The 27,291-nt window shown below is 39.5% G+C and overlaps 1 protein-coding gene and 1 long non-coding RNA gene across 6 annotated transcripts in view; one reads left to right on the top strand and one right to left on the bottom strand.

Moving 5' to 3' along the window:
• FHIT (fragile histidine triad diadenosine triphosphatase) overlaps window positions 1–27,291 on the bottom strand; it is a 1,408,202-nt gene that overhangs the window by 1,000,510 nt on the left and 380,401 nt on the right. The window lies entirely within an intron of this gene.
• On the top strand, window positions 17,262–25,594 carry LOC122214516. The gene is made up of 4 exons (XR_006199923.1): window positions 17,262–17,605; window positions 19,188–19,355; window positions 23,697–23,790; window positions 24,254–25,594. It is a non-coding gene; the product is annotated as an uncharacterized LOC122214516 (long non-coding RNA).

The raw sequence follows: 27,291 nt of genomic DNA on the forward strand, positions 1-27,291 counted from the left end.
AGGGGAGGGGTAGGGGGTATTGACATTCACATTATAGTCTAAGGGAATGTTCTCACTCCATAGAGTTGTTCACTGTGGTGACACTTCACATCAAATACACACACACACACACACACACACACACACACACACACACACATTTGCAATTATTCTGGGCATTGATGGCTTCCTGCTAGGTACCACAGGTTAAAACCCTAATAGACAGAGACATCAATAGTAAGAGAGAGAGAGGTCAGAATAGACAAATACATATATATCCTATATGGCATATTCAATTTTACTTCAAATGGTTTACATTGGTTAAGATTTAAATTACCTGCATTTTACCCACTAATAACAATCACCAGACAATTCCAAATTTTATGTATCCCTAGAAGAAAGAAAATGTGTTATGAAGCACTTGTTTAAGCACTGGTTATGAAACACAGGTAGAAAACCAAGAGTTAAATATATATATATTGCAGAAAGAATATCGATGCTAGGGGCACCTGGGTGGCTCAGTCAGTTAATATTGATGTTAGGGGCACCTGGGTTTTGGCTCAGGTCATGATCTCACAGTTTGTGAGTTGGAGCCCCATATTGGGTTCTGCACTGCGGGCGCAGAGCCTGCTTGGGATTCTCTCACCTCTCCCCGACTGCCCCCACTCCACCTGTGTTCTCTCTTTTTCAAAATAAATAAATAAACTAAAAAAAAAGAAAGAAAATAGTATTTTTTTAAAAAAATGAAAATTGATATTAACCTTTTCATTTGCTTTCCTAAGATTCTCTGGATTCTCAGGTCTGAATGGCAGGCAGCAATATGAATTTAAGTTTTTGGACACCCAGATTCTTTGTATGTAACCATGAAGCACCTGATTCTGTGTCCCTTGAACAACAGACTATATTTCTTAGTGAAGCTTCTAATCAGATGGTTGGTTGAAGATGAAAATAGAACGAAAGAAAGAAATCCCTGTAAATGTTTCTGTGGAAATTCTGAATAATCATACTGTTAATAATTCAGTGTTGGTTGGAAACTATACAATCGTGAGTGATTTCTACGGACCAGAGTTGGCATATGTTGTACCACAGGTGGATGCGAGGTCACCAAGAAACCACTTCACAGTTTTCCCAGAAGTGTAGAGTCAAAAAGGTCACTTGTGGTAAAAGATCTTTCGGATTAGTCTTTTAAATCAATGCATGAATTAAAGACAATTTACATATAAATAGGCTAATACTCTGGCTTTGAAATTAAATGAATTTTTAAAAGATTTAAGTAACTGCAGAAAAGGTCAGTTAGGCATTAAGTATACATAATGTGATTTTTGAAAACTGCTTGTCTTGTTGGCTTATTAATATTTTGTATTCATTGTCAGTGTCGTTCTAAAAATTGTGTGCATAATTAGCGACACACCAAAGTCAAAGACAGGCCCCCCAAACTAAGGAAACACATCCCACAAGTCAGTAGTTGGTAGAAGAGGTTGAGAATCTGGACATAAAAATAGTCAACATTAACCTTTGCCCACATGTTACTGCACATGAGATTCAAACATATCACAACATATTCTAAACAAGCATGACATCGTTCCAGTGAAATTCACCTTGACATTCGGATTCACCGATAAATCACAGCTCTCCCAAAACACAAAAGCTATAGGTGGCCGACTGAGTTATCAGAGAGGAATCATGATCACTATCTGTAGTCCCAATTTGCCTCTTTGGGAGTATAAGCCTATAAACCTCTCTTCCAAGTATGATGAAGAGACAGAGCAGAATTTTTACAGTATCAAACATAACCCCTGCCATCACATCTCTCATGAACATCAGAGGACTTTAAAAAAACGTTGGACCCCAGGATGAATATGTGGAGCACAGGGCACTTTTAGGGCAGTAACTCTAGTCTGCCCAATACTCTAATGATAGATACATGACGGGATGCGTTTGTTCAAACACATAGAATGTACCACACAAAGAGTGAGTCCTAACATAAACTAGGGGCTTTAGCTAATAGTAATGTATCAATATGGATTCATCAATTATAAAATGTATGACACCAATGAAGGTGTGAATAACAGGGGAAGCTAGGTAGAGTAAAAGAGGGTACACAGGAACTTTGTCTTTTTGTTCAATTTCTCTGAAAACCTAAACCTGCCCTAGAGAAACAAAGTCTATTGTTTTTTAAATGGTGGACCAAATTAATAATATACTCAAGACACTTTCTTTAGGTAAGTGGTTTTCAAGCTGTCCTCTGAGGAGCCCTCTCCATCCTAGGAGATGATTCACTGAGCAGCTGGCCTGGGGATATCTGAGGAAATGGAGCAGGAGAGAAGAGTGGGCAAGGAGAAGGAAGCCGCTCAAGCTGAGTCCAAACCCCCACCCCCATTTCAGAGAGAGCAACTCCCCTTTCATCTGTTGTACATATTGTTTTCCACAATGGAGTCCATTAAAGTGTAGGTTCGTCAGCTAAAAAAAAAAAAAAAAAAAAAAAAAAAAAAAGCATGAAAACCGCTGATACAAACCCAACAAAATACCTGGCTAATAATGCCATCCACTAATGCTCTGAGCTACTGAATAAATACACATTACACACAAACTTCCCACCTGACCATTATTACAGCCTATGACTGAGCTAAGCAGAAACTCAGTGAATAATACCTTGGAGGGAGTCCAAATGATCAGTACTTACTGACCATCAACCGTGTGTACCCAGTACTCCTCTAGGCTATGCAACATACTTTGAAGATACAAGTGAAATACAATGTTCTATGCCAGGCCTCAAGAAGCTTACCATATTAAGGAGAGATAAAGCTACTACACATAATAAAATATGGAAATAGAAGGTGTCTGAGGCCCCCAGCACCCAACGTAATGAGCTAAAACCAGATTTCAGGTCTTCTTTCGAGTATCAACAAATTGCCAGCCCTAAATGATGTTAAGAGCATGTACGAAAGAGAACATTCCAATCCCCAGATTTCCTAAATCTTTGTTTCCCTTTAAAAAGGCAAACTGCACGCTAACAAAGTGAGACAATCAGCAGTGGATAGTGTCTTTATTACAGACATACATAAAAAGGAACATGTAAGCAATGCTCAACTATTTTGTTATCTTCAGTTGCCTACATGCCTCTTTTTCACACTAGTGACTCCCCATCCAGTACTCACTAATGAGTCAGTTCCAAGGATCTTGCAGATGGTGGGCTGGCTCCAAACAAAGGCACAGTGAGCTGGAAGATTTGGTGACCTCTCTCAGGGGCTGTTGAGAGGTGCCCTGCCCTGACAGCAGCAGAGCAACCTCTAATCAAGATGGCTTGCTGCCTAAGACCTCCTCACCCTACCCCTGCAGAAATAAACACTTTAGACACCGTTCATCCCTCCAGTACCCAGCAGTACACTACAGAGAAAACATTCTGCTGTTTATGACAGGCACAGTGTTTTTTTTTAAAGACTGTATGTGTGTTATGCTATAAATTACCCTGTTTGTGGGTGTGAGAATAAATATCCGTGTATATAGATGTGTACACACACACACACACACACACACACACACACAGAGTATGTTACAGTTAAAACCATGCTGTCGACAGCCACTCAAATCCAGAGAAATTTATGGCTGTAAATACAGGCACACATTCAGGATAAAGACAGGAGAATTATAAATACTTTGATGATTACCAGAATAAGTAAACTGCCTGAGGAGCACAACCATTTGCAACATAGCCTTGCCAGTTCATGCTGATGACCATCGGACCTGCTGCAAATGAGTGATTGGGAGATCAAACATGATTAAAAATGCAAAGCTGCTGCGCCCAAATGACATGCTTTCTTTGACAATGAACTCTGGGCTCGAAGGCAACCTATAAGCAAAGTGCTTTTTGGTAATCCACTTGCACACTGAGGTCAACTACTGAGGAATCACACTACAGGACTTTTTAAAAGTAGGCAAGAGTTATTTACAACCATTAGTAATTGCATCTTGAGACTATCCTTCGATTACACAATTTCTTTTTTTGTTTTTTCACTGAAAATCGATAGTTTGAGTTTTACCAACTTGAGACCCAGAAAGTTGTTAGGAATTTGCATAATACATTAGCTATGAGTACCTGAAGAGTGGGCTTTAAATATGTACAGGAAAATTAAGAGCTTTGCTAATGTTGGTGGGTAGGGGCGCCTGGATGGCCCAGTCGGTTAAACGTCCAACTCTTGGTTTCTGCTCACAGTTCATGAGTTTGAGGCCCACATCAGGCTCTGTTCTGTTAGTGTGGAGCCTGCTTGGGATTTTCTCTCTCTCCCTCTCTCTCTGGCCCTCCCCTCCTTGTACTCTCTCTCTTTCTCCCTCAAAATAAATAAATACACTTAAAAACAATTTTTAAGTACGTCGGTAGATACCCTTTTACTGAAATAGAACAGCAAAACTGAACCGATTAAAACCTGAAAAAAGTAAAAGATTCTAATGTCTAATGTCTGTAAGACATTCCTTTTCAAAGGAAGAAAGTAAGTCCTCATTTCCTCAGTCTCAATATCATTTGATTCTACTGTATGTTATTTCTTCTATATACATACATACACATACATGGGACATTTAAAGATTTCTTTTTAATAACCTATAAAATAAAAGGAAAGCACACAAGTCTTCTCAGAATCAGATGATGAGGACTTATGTACAAATGATTTATTAAGGAACAGCTCACAAGAAAAAATGCTGAGTAAGTGGCAAGAAGCCACACAGGAGGAGGCAAGAAGCCACACGAGGGTAGGATTTGGGGTACAGTCACTTCAAGGGAGTTTTCTCACTTGCAAGTGACCTGGGCTTTTATATTCCCTCACCACTGAATCACTGGCTAAGGCCTGCTTTTCCAGGTCTGGGCAGGCTCAGTAAAGCCTGTAGCTTCAGCCAATCCTGCAAAGATGGGTGCAGGTGCAGCCACTGGAAGGAAAGTACCCAGAAGCTGGGGTGGAGCTCACAAAGATGGTGAAAGGTATCTGGGGAGCTCTGGGCGGTTCTCTGGCACCATCTATTACACAAAGTAACAAATGGCCCATATTTCCCTGCCATGAAAACTCCTGTTGATTTTTTTTTTAATAAGAGCAAGAATAGAATAAAATTAGAGAATTCAAAGAATACAGAAAGTTGAAAAATAAAAGTCTCTCTTCTCTCACCCTTGTCCCCACCTTCTTTCCAAAGCTGATCCTTATTTTCAGTTTTCTGTAAATCCTGCTAAGGGAAGGACACACCCACAAACTATGTATCTTTATAAATATTATTTTTAAAAATACACAGGTTGGACTATGGTATACAAACTGTTCTTACTTTATTTCACATAAGTATATATCTTGAATACATGATTGTTGATTGATAGATAGATAGATAGATAGATAGCAAAGAAAAAGGAAGGGTGGAAAAATGGATGGGTAGATGTACGGATGGATGGATGGATGGACGGACAAATGGAGGGATAGATGGAGGGATGGATGGAGAGATGGATAGACACTGTACTTCACTGATTCTAAGATAAATAGTTTTTCACATTTTAACATTTCTATAATCAGATATCTTACAATTGATAACATTTGAGATTTGATAAAATGCAGTAGACATATAAATATAGTTATGGATAGACAACAGCTGAGCACACACAGCTCTACTACATGAGAGGAAATGCAGGATAGAAGTTAAGAGTATATTAGTACACTGCCTATTATGGAAACACCATTGCATGGGAATAAGCACCCTATTTGAGAGGGCTAATCTTCTCTTAATAATATGAATTACACTTATAAACTTTTACTCTAAGTTTTTCAATGTGAGTCCATGAAACAGATCGATTTATAGTTTTCTATTTTGTGCTGTCTTTGCCAGATTTACCAAAGTCTGTGTTTTTATGCTGGCTTCCTAAAAACACATTGGCAGTTTTCCTTCTTGGTGTTATGGATAATTTTATTTTTATAATTCTATGACTATAGTATCAAATTCAGAGAGTACAAAAGCACATAAATTATAAAGTATCTGCCTCTTACCTGTCTCCCAGTTGCCTACTTCCTTTCCCCAAAAGGCAACCATTATTCTCAGTGGCTTCTGTCTTCCTTTACAGATATTATACACGCACACGCACACACCCCCACATAAATACTCAAAAGGTGATGTGATGATACAGGGCTCTGTATCTTTCTTTTTCTCCCCTTCATACATTTTGGAGACTCTCCCATAGCCAGCCACACAGAGGACCTGTGCATCCTAACAACTGTATAGTATTCCATCATGCAGATATAAGTTAATCTTGCCAGTTCCCATTTTGAATAGTATTATCATTATCTGTTCCTTAAAAGTTCCAAATAATTTGCCTCTGAAAGCATAAAGACCTGGAGCTTTCTTTTAGATCTTTGATAACTTTCTCAGATTTTTCCAATGTTACTGAAGTTCTTCTTCTTCAGTAAGTTTTGATAACATTTTACCTCTTACAAAAAGCCATTCCATCAAGATTTTTAAAGTTACATAGGGGCACCCGGGTGGCTCAGTCGACTGAGCATCCAACTTCGGCTCAGGTCATGATCTCACACTTCCTGAGTTCAAGCCCCGCATTGGGCTCTGTGCTGACAGCTCAGAGCCTGGAGCTGCTGTGGATTCTGTGTCTCCCTCTCTCTCTGCCCCTCCCCTGTGCTCTCTCTCTCTCTCTCAAAAATAAATAAACATTAAAAAAAGATTTTCAAAGTTACATGCAAAACATTTTGCAAAGGTTCTCCTTTGGTTTTTTTAATTTCTTCTTTAATCATGGTTCTTTTCCCCATTTTCACTTCTAATTTTGTGTTTTTGTGCTCCTCATCTTTTTCTTGACTAGGCTAGTAGGCGAATTATTTCATTGCTTAGCATAGTTTTCAAAGAAACAGCACTTGGGTTATTCATGATGCTAGGTTGTAGATTAGAAAATTTCATTTTTAACTTTGTATTATTTGGTTCTTTATGCATTCCTTCTATTTATTTTGCTATTCTTTCCTTAAGTCTGATGTTTAATTCCTTTATGTTATGGATTGACTATGTCCTCCCAAAATTTGTATGTTGAAACCTAATCCCCAATGTGATGATGTTTGGAGGTGAGAACTTTGCAAAGGAATTAGGTCATGAGGGCTCTGCCAAATAACAACAACAAAAAAAGGACATTCTTGGATTAGAGTCCTTATAAAAGAGACCTTGGAGAGCTCTCTCACCCTTTCTCCATGTGAGAACACAGCAAGAAGACAACCTCTATGAGCCAAGAAGCAAGACCTCCCCAGATGCTGAACCTACTGGAGCCTTGATCTTAGACTTCCCAGCCTTGAGAACCAAAGTATATAACAAACAAAAACAAGAACAAAAAACCCTCAAAAACCCAACCTTATTTATACCACCATACTTTTACTGAAATGAAATAAGAAAAATGACTTGTTTGGAATAAATATGAAATGATTTATGAACATTTCTGCCTTTTTCAAAACCCATCTAAATATCATCTCTAATAATAGAACATGTGCAATAATAATCAAATTCAGTTATCTTTGATATTTGGCTAATTTTCAGTCATTTAAAAATCATAGCTATACTTTTGGATTTTGTTTTTAAAAAGTTATATTCTCATGGTAGAAGGATACAAACACTTCTTTAACAGTTTATTAACTAGATTTATAATTTTTAAACATTTAGACAGATGGGATGTGGCCTCCTTTTATACTCTTGCCTTGGGTCCCACAAACCTCAGGTGTAGGCCTGGATACATAGTAATCATGAGAGTTAATCCCAGCTGTCTTGAATTACATCCTAGTAAATTCTAGTTTATGTCCATTGACTCTACTCTAGACCAGTTGATCATTTCTTTTTTTTTTTTTTAAGTTTATTTATTTTGAGAGAGAGCCAGTGCACAAGTGGTGTAGGGGCAGAGAAAGAGGGTGAGAGAGAATCCCAAGAAGGTTCCATGCTGGCAGTGCAGAGCCAGACACGGGGCTCTATCCCATGAACCATGTGATCATGACCAGAGCCAAAGTCAAGGGTAGGATGCTTAACCAACTGAGCCACCCAGGCGCCCAGGCCAGTTGATCATTTCTGATAGACTATTGCAATAATAGCCTTTTTATTGTTCTCCCACATCTATTCTCGTCCCCCAACCCAACCTATTTTCCAAATAACAGAGTCATATTTTAAAACTATAAATTGGAAACTATCACTTCTGCCCTTAAGACCCTTCAATTGCTTTCCATTGCATTCAGGATGAAAGAGCATATGATGCCATCTAAAGTCCTGCACATCCCTACAACCCAGCTTCATCTCGTGCATTCCCTTCCTTATCCAGGGCAATATAGTCATGCTGGCCTGTTTTATACCTCTCATATTTTGAGGTATTTCTTGCCTCAGGACCTTTGCATATGTCATCCCTCTGGCTGCAATGTTTCTCCTTGCCCCACTTCCTTTGGAGAGCTGACTTTTTTCCATCATCTTCTCCACCTGATCTAACGTTATGTGACCCTTGTGATTTTCTGTCACTGTATCCTGTTCTTTTCCTTTAGAGCCTTAGGGGGAAATCCCCACCCCCACCCCCTGTAATTATACATGTTTATCTGTTCACTTGTACCTTTGCTATCCTGCAAGTTCTCTGAGAGCAGGGATAGTCTCTATTATGTATATCATGTCCAGTTGCTACCATAATGCCCGGAAGTAATTAACTCTCTTAGGCGTCGAGGCTGCCAGTCCTACACCAAAGTGTCTGAGAAGCTCTAGAATGGAAGATGGAGATACCCGATGTAGCTTAGGCAAGGGGCTCGTGTCACAGCTACCTTAGGCTGGTTTCTACAATAATGGCCCAAAGAAACAGGGAGATAAGAGGATATGAAGTGGGCCACAGAAGTGTTCACACTCATTAGTTTCCTAACCTTTAGAGAATTTGTCCTGTGCCTGTATAGATGCCCCACCAGGAATTTTCACAGTCCTCCAGGTGTCATTTCCCCCATTCCCCTTATGTACCTTGGACTAACTGCCTAGTAGGCATTTCCAGTTAGGCAGGCCATGTGGCCTTACATGAGGCCTTACACAGATCAAGATTGAGTAAGAGAAAAATGATACTTAACTTATCAATCTCATGGCAGTATCAAGTTATCTGTAGTTTTCTTAGTCGCTGGCATTGATGGTATCATTTCATTCTTTGGTAATGATTTTATGTGGAATACTGCATTGAAAAATTCAAGTACTGTCTTTAATGACAGCAAAAGTGAACTCCATCAGGCTCTATATGCTGATGATGATCATGTGTGCATATATCAAAGCAGTTCCTGAACACCATTTTTAATGGCAAACAGTGATTGCTTCTCTCAAAGAACTGGACAAAAATGGTAAGTTCCCACTTTGAAACAAATCTGTAAGATAACACATTTCCTTCAATTCACACAATGTTGTTCATTAGGGTTAGAAGTATAGAGTATTCAACCTTCCTGTCTAACAGAACCCAGGAAGGACTCAAATACACAGTTCATTATTGTCATTATGAAAGAAGTTCTGCCAACAAATTATAGTCAGGTTACTATCATTCAATCATGTCGCTAATAGGAATAATTTCATGGTAATTGGCATATTCTAGACAAGAGAAGAACACGAATGGCTGCCAGAATCATTAATGATTTGTGCTGACTTTCATGGTAAAAATGACAATATATTCGTTTACCAGATGCTGGATCAAGCCATGGGCCATTAACAGGAGGGTGTTCTCGGAATGTTTTCAGAACAAATACCAGCTGGTTTATTTTCAGCTTGCAGACATAATCGCATGCCTCCCATATCAGATCTACCACAATGCTGTCAGATACATCATAAATTAAAGACTCCATGGGCTCATTATGGACTCTTATTTTTTAAAGCCACACATTGTCCCGCAGAGACCCAAAATATTCAATGAGCATTTAAAGGAAACTCCAAAATGCACTGCCTTCAAAAAATAAAATCACCCCCCTTAAAACTATTTGCAGTGCTCAAGTATTCAAAATGCCCTTCATTGTCAATTTCACCTTAACGTTTGTAAAAACAACAACAAAACAAATTCCTGTCTTGTCAGGAGGGTTCTCAGGCCAAGTCTCTTAGAAACAGGGTGTCAGTTTATTAGCAAACGTAATATGCTGCATTCAGAAGAATAGAGATACCAGCAGCAAATAAACAGGTTAAAAAAAATAAAAAATAAAAAACCTCCCTCCAGGAGACTTAATGTACACCACATTAGTAACCAGGACGACCCATATTTCTCAGCAATCTGCTGCTCAAATACATTCATATGAGAAAAAGCTTCCATTTTTCCTGAATCTTCAGGACAAATGTAAGGCTTCTTTAATTCCTTTTCTGCCTTGCCTCCTACAAAGCTCCTCTCCCAACACCCAGCTTTCCGATTTGAAGACAGAGGGGTGTTTGCAAATCAAAACCAAAATAAATAATTAAATAACGGGACAGTTCCTGTTTTCAACTGTTGACCACATCACAGTTGCCGCTTCTCATGCTCACATTATCCCACCTGGAAAGTCTAAGAAAACAAATCTCGTACTGAACCCTCATTGGGCAGAGCGGTGAGTTTCAAGAATCAAAACTTTGGTGGGTGGGATCACTCTTAACCTGAACGGGGCGGGGGGCGCCCATGTTCAAGCAAGCAGGCCCGGTTTGTGCACCTCACACTGTTGCCACCGGTTCTGTGCGCAACACGACTCCTTGTAATTATCGCCTATATGTACAGTAATTGTTAATTCGCGCATTTGTAGCCAGCCGCCCACCAAAAACAGGGTGGCATTCTTACATCGTGATTAGGGGTTTTGTGAGCACTTTGAGGTGGGGGACACTTTCTCACTGAAGACTCTTCCGCCCCATTCACGCTCATTCAGCTCTTTCTAGGGGAAGTTAAAAGCTGCAGTGATAATCCCTTAAGTATGACTTGGAAGAGTATAAAAGGTGCAGTGTATAAGCAATTGGAAGAGGAAGCCTTTTATGTAGAGAGTCACTGAATGGGTGGCTGAGGACAGTGTGAGTGGGGAAAGAGAGGGGCAGACTTTCCTTTCTAAGGTAGCGGGAGAAGCGGGAATGTCATGGCAGCTCAGTTCCCTTTAATCATTCGATTACTGCCTTGTCCCTGCCCCTGTTTCACCTTGTCTCTCTGTGCCAAAGAGCTCCTCACTGCCATTTTGCTTTCAAAGGGGGAGGCGGGAGCAATGCGATTTTTGGTAGGGACCCAGTTTCTCGCTGAATGCCAACTCGGCCAGCTGGCACCGAACAGGCCAAGCCTTCTTCAGATGAGGTTAGCAAAACCCAAATTAGCATGCTCCATTTTAAAAACTTGCTTTTATTTAAAGACTAATTCATGACAAACAGTGGCTCCCCCACTGAGGTCTGGCGCCCCAGGGGCTGGCACCCAACCAAACACATGCAACTAATTGCCACCCTCGGATGACACCCAACAAGCTCCATTTTGAGGCAGTAGATTCACTAAGAATGTAACCCCGGAAGGCAGCGGACGCAGAAAAGCTCCTTTCATAACCCTGTCCTAGGCTAACCATGGCAGCGAAGCGCCTGAAAAACACTTTTGTTTCCCTGTACCGACGATTTATCTCCACCAATGGCTGCAAACATGGCTAACTTGGAGGAAGGTGGCCAAGGGCACTGTGTTTCTCCTCAAGGCTACTGGAGGCAGGCAGAGCCCTTCTCTGCTCAAGGAAACAGGACAAGTTGCCCATTTTCTCAAAGCTCTGCATCTCACCCCCCACCTCTCCATACCCAGGACTTCCTCTCATATTTGGGTTTAGAGGCTCAGGCCTCCTTTCTACAAGCAACGGCTCTGGAGCCAAGACTCCCAGCCTCAAATCCCAGCCCCACAATTTACTAGCAATTGGCAAGTAATTTAACCCATCCCTGCTTCAGTTTCCCCATCCTTATACTGGGATAGTATTAACACCTACCTTGTAGGGGTATTATGAGTATGAATGAGTTAATGGGATGATGTACATAGGGCGATGCCTGGCATATCCTCTCTCCTTCCTGAAAGAAGCCCTTTGAGTCTGAGATAATGCAACCTTATGAAGGGGAATTTCCCTTTGCATGCTCTGCATTTCCAAGTGCACATCTCCCCATAAACTTCCCTAGGTGTCTATCTCTGAGCCTTTGCTCACAATGCCTTCCTCTTAACTGTCCTTCCCCTGCTGCCCGGTTCTTCATGACCAAACCCCATCTATCCTCCAAAGCCCCTTTCAATGCCACCTTCCTCCACCAAGAATCTTCCCTGCCACTCCAGATGCAGCGAATCCCTTCACTCGTGGCTTGCCCGTGTCATCCCTGCAAATCACAGTACTTCATGTGCCTGTGAGATTGCCTCTTCTAGACTGACAGCTCCTTCTGAGCATCGTCTGTGAGTGGCCGGCACATAATAGACACTCAATGAATATGTGTTGAATAAGTAGATGGAGGAGTGAAAAAAAATCACGCCACATAGCTGAGTAGCTTTGTACCATGGTCACACTGGACACTGCTTAATGAGAAGGACAGGAGAATAATTTCTGCAGGAGTTTCATAGATGCTTTGGCCCAAATTAAGAGTTCTAAATAACTAACTAACTTGACCTACGCATACAAATCAAGCCCACCAAGGAGATTTGTCAATACTTGTATTAGTCTCCTAGGGCAGCCATAACAAAATACCACAGACTAAATGGCTTAAACAACAGAAATGTATTTCTCAACAGTTCTGGAAGCTGAAAGTTCAAGATCAGATGTCAGCAGATCTGGTTTCTCTTGAGGCCTCTCTCCTGGCATTGCAGAAGGCTGCCTTCCTGCTGTGCACAAGGTCTTTTCTCTGTGATCATGGCTCCCTGGTGTCTTTACTTCTTTTTATAATGATACCAATCTCATTGGATTAGGGCCCCACCCTTAGTACCTCATTTAACCTTAATTAGCTCTTGAAAGGCCCTATCTCCAAATGTAACACAATCCTATGTTGAAACATAGGAATTCTGGAGGGACAAAATCCAGCCCATCACAATAACATATACAAATACTCAAAACATGAATATTCTGAAAGTTACTTAAATCCACAGAAGAAAGGTGGAGGCAGGGGTATGGGGGGGAGAGGGGAGAGGCATACATAATCTTTTGCTCCTAGAGGAAAGCCCTTGCATTCAGTCCCTGACTATATCAGCAAAAATTCAGTCAGTGAAAGCAAATCTGGCACTCAAATATAAAACTATTTTATTTCAATGAAAATTCTCTGCAGAATTTGTGGGATTCATTTGGGGGCCTCAGCTACTCCTCCCTTAGAGATAGAAGAATGTCAGCACCCCGTCAGGAGCCACAGTAACATTGGCTCCTGTTAAAGCTACACCCTCTCCCAAGAAAACGTGGAGATTTCCCAGTAACTCTCTGTGCACTTTTTAGGATGGGGCTCTCTTCAGTCCTTCTAGGACACAGTTGATCTGAATCCTATCGATTTGCATACACACCTGGACCTGCATGTAGCCCTAGAAAGTCTCACCCAGGTTCATATGCAAGCATTCCCTTCTTAGCCATTTTCTAATTTATTGCCGCCACTCACACTGCCTGTACCAGACAGTTTGACTCTCTCACACTGTTTCAATTTGCTAATTCCCAAATGGGCAGGTCCCTCACAACAATCCATCAGCTAATGGCGCCCATGGTATTTGTAACCCTCTCTTAAGACACTTCAACACTTTTAACCTGGGAGGTATATGAGCCACTCCTGCCATATTTTTGAACTAGTTAAGGTTAGGATGGTGTTAGATCCAGTATTTTCATCATAATGTAGCACACAGCAGAGTCATGGTAATGGTAAGATTTTCCTAGAGTTCACATAGACTTTGCTAGGAGCATAAGAGCAGCACTAAGCATCAGAAGCAACACATCACAAAGTCACCTGGCTCCATTAGGGGAGAGGCCAACACCTTAGTGAGATCACATATCTCCCTCAATTTTTAATCCAGAGCTTCTAGCCAGTTGACCCAGAAACACCCCACACCTCCACCATGACTTACCAATTTGTCTGAAATAATAAAGAGGAAAATGAGAAGCTATTAGCTCCACTTCCATTCTCCAGTCAATCATCATTCTAAATTATTAATCAGTTGACATACTGCCAAGAAATTTTCAGGCCTCTCTCCAAAAGTATAAAGTAGTCATTTTCAAGTGAACGATTAACCATTTTATTCCTCTAGAAGTCACAGACTATATAGAAAAGTTGATTCTGATGGCAGTTTTTTTGCCTTTTGGATGTTGGAGGAGGTAAGAGAGGTCTACGCGAAACCTACATATATCTTCCTTTCCATCACTCATTCATTAAAGACTGGGAGTTATAGAATCCAAAGTTTTAAAAAGATGTTCTAAAACATTTCCTGACCACTTAAGTATTTGTAACTTTGTTCCTAATAGCATGACATTCCTGACTAATCATGGCTGGCAAGGACAAAGTGATCAATTGTCATCATCCTTCCTTTCCCATGATTGATTTAGTAAAGTATGGCTATAACTCATACTCTCATGGAACATACATTCTAGGAGAGGAAACAGTCAAAAAGGAAGGTAACCCAACAAATACATAAAACAGCTGTGATAAGTTTTACAAAAGAACCCCAAGAGGAGAGAGAGTCAAGAAAAGGGGAACTTGTGTCTTAAGTAAGATGCTAGTAGCAGGAATCACCATGAATCAGAAAAATCCTGAAACTGGGGGCTTCATAGGCAAAATCAAACCCAAAGTATGCAAATAGACCATTCAAACAAGACGTCCTTAGTGCTAGTTATCAACTGACCCCAGAAACTTCAAACTTCCGTGGTATCTTCTTTTCTTTGCTTTTCAGTCATGTGTTGGTTCACTACCAATACCACAATTCCCCAGGGGGTAATTTTCTGACCAAGAGGTATAGTGTGGAACGTGCCTGGTCAATCTCATCTGAGGCTCATTAACAGCTTCCATCTTATGTAAGTGAGGTACTTTTAAAGGTAGGGTGACAGGTTGCTACGAATATTTTTTTTTTCTTTATTATTTTTGGCTTTCTTTTTTTAGAGGGAAGGTGAGCAATAAAACTGAGTTTCAACCATATCTTTAGCAGTTTGCTAAGGCATAGTTGGACAGCTTTATCAACAAGAATGGAGCCCAGAACAATCAAATATCCTTTAATTTTGAAGTAGATACTGTGGGGTATGTTACATGGCCTTCCCAGGCCCTAGGCATGTTTTCTTTGGGAGACGCAACCCCATCTTGTATCAGTTGTTACCCTAAACAGTTGTTAGATGCGAAATCTTTGAAAATATTGTTGTACTTTCGCATTTGAAATTATTTGGTTACATACAATTTAGTGTATTTGATTTTAAAATTAGCTATAATTTCTCAGCAATCATGCATTTTCAGAAATTCTTAAGAAGCAAGCAAAGCTTACTCACAAAATGTCTCTAAATGTAAACTTTTTATAATTACTAAATTAATTAATAACAAAAGCATAAGGTTTCATTTTGTTGCCATTTCATTAAATATGTAATGGTTCTGATGTTACAATTCCTCCATACATTGAAACAAAAATAATTTTTCTTTCTCTTTTAGTTCTCAATATTTTCCTAAGCCCTTGACAAAAGTCATTGGCCCTAGTCATTAGGGCCAAGTATCTAAAGAAGCAATAAAATGTGTGTATATTCCTGGGTCTGATATAGCACTAGATAGTGTGTGGGTCCCCCAAAATAAAACCAATGGTATTAAAACCATGCATAATCCCAGTTAGCCCAAACGAATATATAAAAACCTTTAAGGTTAAAAAAAAAAAAAAACACTTTTTTTAAAGGCCCTGCCCTGATTTTACTGTGATTTGTGCACTTTCACTTGACATCCACTCAATATCATTTATAAAGATCATCTTGCTTCTCTAGCAAATTCCCAAATAAGAATCACTTAGAACTCCCATTAAAAATGGAGATCCCTACACCCTGTCTCCAAAGAATCTCTTTAATAGATCTAAGTGGAGTCCAGAAATCAGTTTTTAACTTTCTAAAACCCTAAGGGTATTTAAAGCCTGTAGGAAACATTGGTTGATGGCAGCGAGGTTGATATCTAGGGGCTGAGTTAGTCTTGGCTTTAAATACTGGACAACTTGAGCAAATTTAGGCCAATCCCTGTCAACCTTGGCTCATGTTAGAATCACCTGGAGAGCTTTTAGAACCATTACCCCCCAAAGACTCTGATTGATTTGATCTGGGGTAGAGCTAGGGCACTGGTTTTGGTTTTTGTTTTTTTTAAGCTACCATATAAACAAATCAAGTAACACTGAGAGCCTAAGGTGTTTATTTGCTCTCAGAAAGGATTAACCCACCCACTGAGGTGATGATAAAGCCCAAACCTCCTACAATGAAAACACCACAGCAGAGAATCAGCAAACCTAAAACCCAAACCCAGTCTCAACCCCAGCTTGTTTTAGCCCCAACATACCCAAGTCAGCCTTACAGTTACCGCACAAAGAAACTGAGCCCTTCCCTTTGGTTTTCATCTGCTGGCAGAATGATTTAGTAGCTCTGCCTTAAAAGCAACTCCATTATAATTACAGTGTTGGAATTATAAACAAAAGCAAGAAAGATGCAGAAGGAATAGTCCTTTAATCAAAACCGTAAAACGGAACAATCTCTGGATGCAGTTAAAAGCAAACTCTGAAATATTAAGAGTAAGCTCTCCAGTCCTTTGATTCTTGCCTCTTTCCCATAAGAGCAACACTACACATTTTTTCAATTAAGCAGTTTGACAACATGAAGGAACCCACAGCACATGATTTAATGAGCACATACTGTATGCATGGTAATCGGCAGGCTGACAGTTTGCTCATTTCCAACTGATGGGAGAGCACTACACATTAGTAGGAAGATTTTTGGGTCTCTTTTCATTAAACAAGCTTTACAGTTGAGGAACATTCCAACTGTATTGGCAAAGCTGTCACCGGTGGCCCCCTGGTGACTTTACTCTTTGTCACTCTCCAAGTCCTCAAGTCTTGACAAAGGAATTACTTTTTAAAACCAAAGCATACACATAAAATATAGATAATAAAAGGTTCTGTGATGTCAGAGCATTCTGTATGTGTATGTGGAGCATTCTGAGTCGTGACTCCATTTGTGATTTCACATTACACAAATTCTAGCTGGTTCTTCACAATGATCACTTTATAAACTGGAATGCTTCTTGGAAAGAATCTCTCAACTCTTAATCAATATTTCAGAAGCAGCATAGTGTACTGGAAAAAAAAAAAAGCATGGGCTTTGGTGAGAGAGAAATAGGGGTTCAAATTCTAACTAAAATCCTTATGTGTGACCTTGGTCAAGTGACATCACTTCTCCAGGCCTCAGTTTCCTATTTATGAAGTCATGACAACAGCATGCAGTCTGTATGGAGAAAATTGTAAAATGCCTCTCACGGTTGCTGACAACATAAGGTACTAAAAGAAATAAGAACTAGATGACCCACAGAAGTTCAGAGAATGGAGTTTTAACAAAGTCAACTACAGTCTGACGCTCCTGAGATTTCTACCAGGAGCACTTATTGGGGTTCTATAAGGACAACGGTAAACTAACGTTTATGCGCCAATATGGGCTCAATTCATCCTACAAGATTCTGAAAGGTAGGCATTATTACCCTATTTTTATAAAATCTCAAAAACAAGAAGGGAATTTGGAGATCATATGAGAAATTTCTGGTGGCACCCAAGTGGCTCTGTCAGTTAAACATCAGCTCTTGATTGCAGCTCAGGTCATGATCTCATGGTCCTGATATTGAACCCCGCATCAGGCTACATGCTGGGTGTGGGCTCTGCTTAGGATTCTCGCTCTCCCTATTACTCTGTCTCTCTCCTCGGCTTGCACACGCTCTCACTCTCTCTCTCTCAAGAAAAAAAGAAAAAGGCGCTATGTTTAACTTTTCTGACAATAATTATAAGAAACTTCCTGTGTTTCCCATTTTACTCTGCCTGTCAGAAAACTCAGAGTGAATTTTTGTGCTCAGTGTAAATTTGCAATTCTATTAGCAATATTGGCTAGTGGATTTATTTCCTGATTTTACATGTATATTTTATTAATCTTATTTTAACTGGCTATAAGCCACCATAAATGAAGTACAGATTCCTTAGCTAGTTAGTAAGACAGGAATGACCAGGATTCATGTTGCCTGATTCCAGGTTAGGGACTCTCACACATATTACAGAAATTACATAAATATTCTCACAAGCAAATACAGTGGAGCCACAACTTGCTCAGGTCCTATATCATAAAGAGGAGCAAGTGTATTAGCCTTCTATTTAAAGGGACAGAATATGGAAGTTTTAGTGTCCCTATTTCTAAAATGGGGACAATATCTATTTCTTATCATTGTTGTGAAGATTGAGAGAGAGCATTTGCAAAAATGTACAGTGTAGTATTTGACACATAGTAACATTTTGAAGTCTGAAATATTGACCCTTTGAGATATAAATGCAGTCTTATTAATCAGAAGTAGTAAAATGCACATGTATAACTTTTATTATTATTATTTTTTAATGTTTATTCTTGAGAGAGAGAGAGAGAGAGAGACAGAGTGCGAGCAGGGGAGGGGCAGAGAGAGAAGGAGACACAGAATCCAGAATCGGAAGCAGGCTCCAGGCACTGTGCTGTTAACACAGATCCCAACGTGGGGCTTGAACTCACGAGATTATGAGCTGAGCCAAAGTTGGACACTTAACTGACTGAGCAACCCAGGCGCCCCTCAAATGTATAACTCTTAAACATCATTTAGAAATCACTTATTGCTCTGAACTCCATGCAATGATGTAAAATTTGGCCTTCCACTAGGCCAAGATCCAAAAATTGCCACCCTTCTTTCACGTCATAGGGCACATAGAAATCTAGAAAAGTTGTCAACATTCTCTTAAATTAGTACTGTAAACAGTGTCTACTGGAAATACAGAACTCTACCAAGAATATACACATATGAAGTTTTCAGATTTGATCATTCATACACTAGCGTGCCCAGAGAACTGAGCCAAAGTCATAGGTCAGTCATTATGTAAAATAGCAACTGTTCCCATGAGTCACAGCCATTGATTGTATCCAGAATGTAGCCAGATATACCATGACAATATTCCTTTGTCCCAAAGGGAGTCCAGGGGAAAAAAAGGGAACTGTAGATCCTCATATGCATACCCTAATAACAATGGATCAATATTTCCTCAGAAGAAATGGTGTAGTGCATTGGGTGAAGATTTGGAAACACACAGACTTGGATTTAAAGGCTGGCTCAGCCATCCACCAGTAACACGACATTGGGCAACATACTGAAACTCAGGACCATGGATTCTTCCACTGGCAAATGGAGGAAATGCTTCTAATTTATGTAATATTGTAAGCAGGGGTAATATTTAAAATATTTAACAAGTAGTAATGGTGAGGGCACTAAACAGAATGGACTTAATAGATGTTATGGTGCCTATCAATCAAATATGAACTCTGTTCGAGGGATTATTTCCTCACTTGATCCTGGATCATGGGAGGTGTTCAAACCTAAAATTCATTAAATAAAGCAAACACACATTACATAACAATGTATAATGAAAAGTTTACAAGCAGTTAGGCATACAAATGGCTATATCCTCCAAATATGCTTTTTTTTTTTCACTTGTCTTAAGCTTTGATCCACAATTTTATTAAATGGTTGTTAGCTTAAAATGATGATACACCTGTGTCTCTTGACTCACAATAGTCCTCAAAAAATTCTGGACTCAAAAATACTTAAATTGATCTCATGAGGAATTTTATTATGTATATATTCATTTATATTTCTTATGTCAGCTTAATGTAATGACACTTTTATCATTATGAAATATTCTTCTTTATCTCTGGTAATACTCTTTATCTTAAAGTTTAATTTGTCTGATATTAATGTACCCACTCTAGACTTCTTATGCTGACTGTTTCCATGGTTATCTTTTTCTATCAATTTGCTTTAAACTTATCTGTATCTTCATATTTAAAGGTTATCTTATAGCAGAATACAGTTATTCTTGTTCTTTTTAACCCATTCTGATAATAGCTGCTTTTTAATTATTTAGTCCATTAACATTTAATGTAATTACTGACATAGTGGCATTTAGAGCTACAATTTTATTATTTGTTTTCTGTTTGCCCCCATCTGTTTCCTGTCCTCTCTTTCTACTTTCCTGAATTCATTTGGAATCATTTAAAAATCTTTTCAGGATTCTAAAATAAATAAACAAACAAATACATACAAAAAATTTTTAGGATTCTATTTTATCTTTTGGGTTTTCATGTTTGTTCTAAGCATTAAAATATACATTCTTGACCTTTCACGGTCTATGAGATTTTTATACCACCTCAGATAAACTTTGAAAACTATGCAACTGTGTGAGTCCATTGATCGTGCCTGCCAATTCTCTATGCTATAATTGTCATATATACTACTCTATACACAGTACCTTATAAACACCACAAGGTAGTGTTATAATTTTGGCTGTAAAGCGTTCTATGCATTTTAAAGATACTAAGATGAGAAAAATGCTCATATTTATAATTTCTGATATTCTTCATTCCTTCTTGAAGATTTAAGATTCCATCTGTGTTATCTCACTTCAGCCTGAATAACTTCCTTTAGCATTTTTTGTGGTGTAGGTCTACTGGCAGTGAATGAGTTCTTTTAGTTTACTTTTATCTGAAAACGTCTTTAATTTGCCTCTATTCTCAAAGGATATTTTGGGTACATATCAACTATACATGGATTTCTGTGTTCACAGAGTTTTGTTTTTGTTTTGTTTTACTTTAAAAATACTCTTTTGCTTTTGCTAGCCTCTGTAGTTTCTGATGAGAGGTCAGTGCATATTTATAATGCTTCATAATGACAAAGCATTGCTCTCTGGAAGGTAATGTGCCATTTTTCTCTGACTACTATCAAGATTTTCTCTTTATTGTTGGTGTCCAGCAGTTTGAATAGTATACCTAAGCATGGTTTTCTTCAAATTTATCCTGTTTCGGGTTTGCTGTGTTTCTTGATCTATGAATTTACTTTTTCACCAAATTTGAAAATTTTGGCCTTTACTTCTCAAATATTTTTCTGTCCCATTCTTTCTCCTCTCCTGAGACTACAATGATACACATTAGACATTTTTATTTTTGTCACATAGGTCCCTGAGTTTCTGGGGTTTTTTGTTTGTTTGTTTGTTTGTTTGTTTCCTGTGTTCAAGTTTTGTTTTTGTTTTAATCTTTTCTCCTCCTGTTCTTCAGAAAAAAAACCTCGATTGCTTTATCATAAGGTTCAGGGACATCTTCTGTTATTTCCAATGAATGTAAGCACACCCAGTGAATTTTTGTTCCCAATATTGTATTTTTCACTTCTAGAATTTCCACTTAATTCTTTTTTGTAGTTTGTATTTACTGTGTCCTTATTCATTGTGAGTATATTTTTCTGTCCTTCAGTGAGTACAGTTTTAATGGCTGCTTTAAAATCTTTGCTAATTCCCATATCTGGGTCATCTTGGCGTTATCTCAGATGACTGCCTTTTCTCTTCAGAAAGGAGTCACATTTTCTTGATTTTGTCATGTGTCATATAATTTGGGGTTGTATCATGTGAACGTACGAATGTGAATGTGATGGTGTGAAGACTGAAATCTGTTAAGAGTTCTTTGAAGAGCCTCAATTTATTTGTTATAGCAGGCAATTAATTTGGTTATACTCAAATTGAAAACTATCCCTTGGGTGGCAACTCAAATCTCAGTTCAGTTCTTTGACTGTTAGCTGTGTCTGTTCCACATATGCATGGTTCAGATATCAGTTAAAAATTCGCGTGGTGATGGGACGCCTGGGTGGCTCAGTGGGTTAAGTGTCTGACTTCAGCTCAGGCCATGATCTCACAGTTTGTGAGTTCAAGCCCCACATTGGGCTCTGCTGACAGCTCAGAGCCTGGAGCCTGCTTCAGATTCTGTGTCTCCCTCTCTCTCTGTCCCTCCCCTGCTCGCGCACCCTGTCTCTCTCTCAAAAATAAACATTAAAAATAAAATTAAAAAAAGATTCACGTGGTGTTTACACAAAGAACTGAGAGTTCCCCTGTTTGTCTCTCTCCTTTCCAAGACTCTCTTTTCCAGTAGCTATGGTTGCCCTGAACTCTGTTTGTTGGGTCTTCATACTGAAAAGAGTGTTTTTTCTATTGGAATTAGCTATCCCAAATGGCATTAACTTCATCATGTCCTCCCTCTAAAAGTTGTAAAATGGGGAACTTACTCTGTACTGTCCATGCTTCCAAGTTTTGAATCCCAATTCCCCTCCAGAATCTGTCTGTTTGTTTTCACTCTCTAGAGCCTTCAGGTAATTTTTTCTCCCATATATTATAGTTGCTATCTGTGAGAATGTCAGATTCAATAAAACTTACTTAGCCATACTGGAAGTGGAAACAAGTAAAACCAATTAGAAGATATTCCTTCGCATTTCTGAATTTCTCTCCTCAAAACACTTAACCTCTACTCATTATCTCATCTAGGGATGTTTGGTTTTGGTTTTAAGTAGAAACATAAGTCAGACTCAGAGCTTCCTTGATCATCTTGCCAAGTACCTAAGAAGATTTGGAATAAAAGCACAGCATTAAGTGAAATGATAAAATGATAAAACATCAGTCAGGTCTGCTGGCTCGTAGGCTGGCAGCATTTAATCTCAAAGCAGTGAGGCTTGTACAGGCGCATGACTACCAAAGATTATCTGCATGGTACTTTGCCACACTATTTATTCTACCGTATGTTTTGGGTCTCAGATATTTCTATATCCTTCATTGAAAACTGCAATAGGTAACACCCTAAGAGAAATAGAATATTGAAAATATTATCCTTAAACACCAATGCAGAGTTGGTAAGTACACATTTTCTTCTGGTAATAATCCTTATAATTTCTTGAGAGCCTCTGTATGCAAGGCACCTTGCCAATCATTTTACATAATTTGCCATCTCATCCTTCATAACCATTCTCTGAGGTAGTTCCTATAATTAACCTCATCCTACGGAGGAAGAAACCAGAGAGGTTAAGTGAGTTAATGGAGATCACACAGCAAATAGAAATCTGAATCCTCATAAAGAAGAGAAAAAACAAAGAGGATATTTGGAGTCATGAAACACAGGCCCTTTACTCTTGGGAAGGAAACAGAACTCCTTCCAAGCAAAGAGGAGTAAGTGAAGATTCTAAAACTTGAAGTTCTAGAAGTTATAAACAAAAAGAAGTTATAATTCTTCTTTCTAGCAATTACTGAAATTAAAATGACCCACATTCAGATACATATAATTCATACTGGCAACTTTCCTGTCAAAAAGAGTCTTGTTCTAGGGCTTAAAAACACAAACTGGAACAATAACACAAGGATCAAATAATCCCATACAAAGGGGCACCTGGGTGGCTCAGTCGGTTAAGCGTCCGACTTCAAATCAGGTCATGATCTCGCAGTTTGTTAGTTTGAGCCCCGCGACGGGCTCTGTGCTGACAGCTCAGGGCCTGGAGCCTGCTTCGGATTCTGTATCTCCCTCTCTCGCTGCCCCTCCCCCACTCACACTCTGTCTCTCTCTCCTTCAAAAATAAATAAACATTAAAAAATTTTTTTTCAAATAATTCCATACAAAGATTCATAGTAAGAGGCATGTAACACCAGCACCTCACTTCATTTCATTTATTTTCCTTAAACCTCCTTTGTTTTCCAGGTAAACTTTCTAGACAGGAGGGTGACTCACTGGAGAGAAGCAGGCACATTAAGAAGTGAAGATGCCTGCCTCGTCCTACCACAATCTGCATCTAGTGAGCACTTCTAGAAGACTGTGGCAACGTCTCACAGTCCTACAAATGATAGAGGCAATCTCTAAAGTGTAAAATTTGCATAAACCTATGAATTTCAAGTGACTGTGGAATCAGAGAGAAAGGAGGGGGAGGGCCAGAGGGAAGTGGACAGATAATATAAAGGGAAAATAGGAGACCGGGTCTTGACTAGAAGCAAGAAAAGGAGTACAGTCTCTTTGTGTTCTGGAACATGAGGGCGATTCAGTATTACATTTATTACACATGCTAAATTGTTTGCTGAGACCTCAGAATGGGGTAACTGCAGGGAATAAAAATGAGAGGTGGTGCTAGAAAAAGAGAGGAGTGTGAACAGGAGTTGTAGGCAGGGGTTCAATGAACACAGTCCACTGACAACAGGCTGGGAAAATTTTACCACATTAGCACGTTTCTCTTCCTTTACTGCTGTTATATTTACCTTTTCCAGTGAAACTATTCAAAGACATAGAAAGACAAGCGACTCTTCTGCCCCATCTTGAAGGCTTTTTCTAAGATTTATCCCACACTGCTCCCTCTGACCAAGAATGATCCCATGCCATTTTAGAGGACATGTTCCGCCTCAGAAGCATCCGCCTGCTGCATGAATTTCGTTTCCATTCCACGAGCATTCTCAAAGCTGTGCAAAGCATAACAACTTGATTTTGTAGCTGTTTAACCTTACTTTTCATACATAAAAAATTATTAAATGTGTGTAACTTGTGGGGGGAGAATCATATAATGGCATGTCAATCAGGTAACAGTTAAGCTGCATTTCATGGAAAGGAAAAGTAGTGCTTTCTTCAAAAAGTGAAGTCATCACTCCTTTATTTAACTGACATAATATTTATACCCCAATTTTAAAATGGCAGCTACAAATAGAATTTGAGAAAGGGTAAATTCTCCAAGGGAAATGAAGCCAGAAATGTCACCATTTTAAAAGTTCTGTTTTATATGTACTTAAGAATGTGACTACTATTTTAAGGATGTGCCCATAGCAGGTCAATTATATCAAACTCCATGAAAACACTTAAAATTAAGTAAGTACTACCTCTCCAACTACTGTTATCTCTTTAGAATGCTGTGTGGCAGAATGCACAGAGCTTTTATAGGGGGTCTAGGCAGGCAGGTGGTCCTGAGATACCTTCACCGGGAACAAAAAAATCAGATGATCTTTTCAGCAGTGATCTGGATGGCTGGCCTCTAGGTACAAGTTCACTGTGGACATTCGCCAAGAATACCAGCTAGCATGACTGCATTGTTATTGTTAAAAGGCCAGAATAAAGGCACCCATGTGATTTCTGCAGGTGTTATCATTACTCTGCACAAGAGAGACTGTGGCTGAGGGGCAGCTCAAGTGACTCACACAAGACCACATAAAGGAAGTGGCAAAATGGTGTCCTGATACTCCAACTTCTTGTTTCTAGTCCTGGGCTGTTCTGGATGCATAGTATGAACCTCCTCAAGAGCTGGCCAATCCCAGCACTGGGGTTTTCCATTTTGCAAAAGGATGAGGCTGACCCACAAGTCTGGTAGGAAGAGTACCTCTCTGGTTTTACGGTGGTCTGTGCCATATCATCCGTCTGAAGAGTATTTTGTGGGTCAGTTTACTCTAGTTCCTTGAAGCTTTAGTGTCCACAAGACTCTGAGGGAATCTCACAATGGGAGGAACACGGTTTTTTGGTCCTGAGTTTGAATCCTAGTAATGCATTTACTATCTCTGTGTCCTGGATATAGCTGCTCAACTTCATTGAGCCTCACTTTCCACCTCTGTCAAATGGGCATAATGATATCTGAGGGGTATATTTACCAAAAGGATGATTTTTTTTTAAATGAAGATAAAGCACCAAGCACAGTTTCTGGCACATGTTGAGTATTCAGGCAAAGTGAGAGGCCTGTGCCCCACCTTGCTTCAGGGAATAACTCTGAAGCAGAGAAGTGACAATGAAGCCAGAGAGACCCCATTGCCCATAAATCACTCAATGACAATATACTGATCCTCCAGCTGGCTGGCCCCTCTCTGCTATGACCTCTACCCGTGGTATTCCTTCACATGACCTTCTTTGAAATAAAAGTATCACAATTACAAACACTTATACATTTCCTAAGATTTTATTTAATTATTTTCCTTTCTTTATCTAACGGTTATGGTCCATATCATGCCACATGCTTTGCTTGATGCAATAATTAAACACAAATAACCATTCATTCAATAAACATTTGTTGAGTCCTACTAAGATGTCAGGCACTGTTCTCCATAGCAGTGAACATAATAACCCCAAATCCTGCCTTCATGATGCCTACATTCTGGTGGGAGACAGATGACACACAAAACAAAAATGTAAACTACACGGTTGGTTAAATAGTGCTTTGTGTTCCTGAGAAACACAAAGTGGAAAGCAGATGATGAGTCTTATGGTTATATTATGGCCTACGTCCCCCAAAAAGATATGTTGAAGTTCTAACCCCTAATACCTAAGAGTGTGATCTGATTTGGAAATAGGGTCATAGCAGATATAATTAGTTAAGATGAGGTCATACTGGAGGAGGACACACCCTCCTCCAGTAAGACTAGTGTCCCCAGAAGAGGATGACCATGTGAAGATAGATACCACACAGGGAGGACACCGTGTGATGACAAGAGCAGGGTGGGGAGTGATGCAGCTACAAGCCAGGCAATGCTAAGCATAGCTAGCCATGTTCCAGAAGCCAAGAAGGAGCAAAGAAGGATTCCCTTGCTGGTTTCAGAGGAAGGATGGCCCTCATGATACTTCAGTTTCAGACTTGTAGCCTCCAAAATGGTGAGACAATAGATTTCTGTTATCTTAAGTGGCTCAGTTTGTGGTATTTTGTCATGGCAACCCCAGGAAATTAATACAGTGAGTACGGGGACATTTTTGCATTTTTAGGCAAAGAAATCAGGAAAGAGCTCACAGAGATGGTAACATTCTGGCAAAGACCTGATTGAGGTCAGCGGGAAGATGCTTCTGGGTAAGGAAAGTTCTAGGCACTGGGAGCAGAAAACGCAGAGGTCCAAGGCAGGAGAATGCTTAGTATTCTAGAAGAACAGCACGAAAGCCAATATGGCTGGAGCAGTGAGGGGAGAGTGGTAGGAGACAAGGTCAGAGCCTTGGCAGGGAGCTGGATGGTACCAGACTTTCTGGGCCATCACAAGGACTTGGACTTTTACTCACAGCAAGGTGGAAAGCCAATGGGCAATTCTGAGCACAGATGGAATAAGATGTCACTTCAGTTCAGTAAGATCTCTCAGGCTCTTTGAGAATAAACTAAAGAGATACCACTCGTGGATGGGGGGTGGGGTCCCACAGCAATCCTGGTGGATAAAGATGCTGGTCAGGGAGAAAGGGAGATAGGGAGAAGTGATCATCCTCTATTGCATATTTTGAAAGTAGATCCAAAAGGATCTGCAATGGACTAGAAGTAGAGAGAGATGCCTGACTTTTTGATAATTCTTAGAATTAAATTAGA

The sequence above is a fragment of the Panthera leo genome, chromosome A2, assembly GCF_018350215.1.
Source record: "Panthera leo isolate Ple1 chromosome A2, P.leo_Ple1_pat1.1, whole genome shotgun sequence".
Lineage (NCBI taxonomy): Eukaryota > Metazoa > Chordata > Mammalia > Carnivora > Felidae > Panthera > Panthera leo.